The sequence below is a fragment of the Triticum aestivum genome, chromosome 6D (assembly GCF_018294505.1).
Source record: "Triticum aestivum cultivar Chinese Spring chromosome 6D, IWGSC CS RefSeq v2.1, whole genome shotgun sequence".
NCBI lineage: Eukaryota > Viridiplantae > Streptophyta > Magnoliopsida > Poales > Poaceae > Triticum > Triticum aestivum.
Genome location: NC_057811.1, coordinates 232,135,352 through 232,138,211, shown reverse-complemented (window position 1 = coordinate 232,138,211; position 2,860 = coordinate 232,135,352). Strand labels below are relative to the sequence as shown.

At 39.1% G+C, this 2,860-nt stretch overlaps 1 pseudogene; it reads right to left on the bottom strand.

Annotated features, from left to right (window-relative positions):
* Positions 1 to 978: 978 nt before the first annotated feature.
* Positions 979 to 2,653, bottom strand: LOC123142570 (ATP synthase subunit beta, chloroplastic-like; annotated as a pseudogene).
* Between the last annotated feature and the right edge of the window lie 207 nt (positions 2,654 to 2,860).

Sequence of the window (2,860 nt, the reverse complement as noted above, 5' to 3'; positions counted from 1 at the left end):
AGACGCTAAGACCAGCAACTTGACACGATGATGCAACCGCAAATTAAACAAAGCAAAATACTAAAAAGACTATGCAAAGGCTCAGACTGGTTCGGATATGGTGAACTAACCCTAATTTTTTTTCTGGCTTTTTCATGGACTGTAGGTATGAAGAACAAACTCGATCTAAACTAAGAAAACTGTAAAATCTCACCGAGAAACTTGGAAACCTGATACCACTTGATAGAGGCGAGGGTGTCCTGTGTTCCGATGAGATGGTAGCTCTCATTTTTGGTGCAGTAGACTTTGACAATCCAACTACGAATGTGCGAGGACGTCGCGCCTTAGCAATCGCTAAACCAACTCCGAGAGGTTAGCTATAGCCCTTATCAGAGATATCTTAACATATAGATAATTTCTTGTCAAGATGAATATTTTCTAATGCCAGAGGATACCTCTTTGATCTGTATCTTTTTAGTATTTAGTTTAGTATTTAGTATATAATAGACCAATAACAGAGCGATATTGCTTAGAAAAGGGATTCAATATATAATCGATCGAAGTAATGGGTCTTCCTTTGTGGTGATAAATTGCCTACTTAACTCAGTGGTTAGAGTATTGCTTTCATACAGCGGGAGTCACTGGTTCAAATCCAATAGTAGGTAAGTAGGTAGAAAAATTACTAGATAGCATTGGACTTACTTCACTTCGCTATCTAATAACTTTTTCTACCCCTCTTCCCTTTTTCTTTGTATCAACTATAAACCACTGGATTGTCTTCAATTGGATGGGGGAATCCAATTGACAGCCTCGATTCGTATACTAGCTCGTCCGAGAGTGAGCTTCCTTCAACCAAATCTTTCGTACCCTCGGCTTACTCAAGTTAGCTTCGGCTATTTCAAGTGCCTTTTGAGCTTCTTTGGGATCAAGATCACTACCCAGTTCTGCATCATTTCCTAAAATGATGATCTCATTATTAACTATTCTCACAAAACCGCTCCACAGAACCGTTGTTAACCATTGGTCGTTGAGGAGGCGTATTCTCAAAGGACCCATATCTACTGCTGTATTAATGGGGGCGTGGTTTGGTAATACGCCAATTTGGCCACTATTAGTGGATAAATGATTTCTTTCACTTCACAATCCCAAATAATTCGCTTAGGAGTCAGTACATAAAGATTTAATATCATTTCTGCGATTTGTTCTCCTCTTCTATGGTTATAGCTTTCGTGCCAACTTCATCGATGTTACCCACCAAATAAAAAGCCTGTTCAGGTAGGCAGTCTAATTCTCCAGAAAGGATTAGTTGAAATCCCCTAATAGTTTCCGCAAGAGCAACATACTTTCCTGGAGAACCAGTAAAAACTTCTGCCACAAAGAATGGTTGTGCTAAGAAACGCTCAATTTTTCTTGCTCTTGCTACAGTTAAACGATCCTCTTCTGATAATTCATCCAAGCTAAGAATCGCGATAATGCCCTGAAGTTCTTTTTAACATTGTAAAGTTTGCTTAACTCTTTGCGCGGTTTCATAATGTTCGTTGCCAACGATCCGAGGCTGTAGCATAGTCGAGGTTGAATCTAAAGGATCTACTGCTGGATAAATACCCTTGGAAGCTAATCCTCTGGAAAGTACGGTAGTAGCATCCAAATGTGCAAATGTTGTGGCAGGGGCAGGGTCGGTCAAATCGTCTGTAGATACATAAACTGCTTGAATCGAAGTTAGATCCCTTTTTAGTAGAAGCAATTCTTTCTTGCAAAGAACCCATTTCTGTACTAAGAGTAGGTTGATAACCCACTGCGGAGGGCATTCTCCCTAATAAAGCGGATACCTCTGATCCTGCTTGAACAAAACGAAAGATATTATCGATAAATAAAAGCATGTCTTGCTTATTAACATTTGGGAAATATTCCACCATAGTTAGGGCAGTTAAACCAACTCTCATACGAGCTCCCGGTGGTTCATTCATTTGGCCATAGACTAGAGCTACCTTTGATTCCTCAATATTTTTTCATTAATTACTCTGAATTCCTTCATTTCCATATAAAGATCATTTCCTTCATGAGTCCGTTCCCCTACTCCACCTAATACAGATACGCCCCCATGAGCTTTAGCAATGTTATTGTTTAATTCCATGATCAGTACTGTTTTACCTACTGCAGTGCCCCCAAATAGTCCTATTTTCCCTCCATGTCGATAAGGAGCTAAAAGATCGACGACCTTAATACCTGTTTCAAAGATGGATAATTTCTTATCTAACTCGATAAAGGCAGGAGCAGATCTACGAATAGGGAATGTTGCACTACTATCTACAGGACCCAAATTGTCAACAGGCTCCCCAAGAACGTTTCGTCCGAGAGTAGCTCCACCGACTGGAACAGTGAGAGGAGCTCCCGTGTCAATCACTTCCATTCCTCCCATCAACCTGTCCGTAGCACTCATAGGTACAACTCTAACTCGATTATTTCCTAATAATTGTTGTACCACACAAGTCACATTAATTTGCTTATCGGTAGTGTCGCTACTCTGGACTACCAAAGCGTTATAAATATAAGGTAACTTGCCTAGGGGAAAAGTGATATCCAGCACGGGTCCAATAATTTGATCGACACGACCTGTACTTTTTTCTTCTATTGTGGAAACCCCAGGACGAGAAGTAGTAGGATTGGTTCTCATAATTATCACATAATAAAAAAGGAATTTGTTGAAACTTTTATTTTATTATTATTGAATAATGCCAAATCAAATAACAAATCCAAAAGTAAAAAGGAAATGAATTAGTTAATTCAACCTTTTGAATTAAGAATTTATTGACCGTGTGATAGTTGCGAATTAAGAATTTGAGAAAGTCTAGTTTTCGTAATCGACCAGTTCGTTAACATA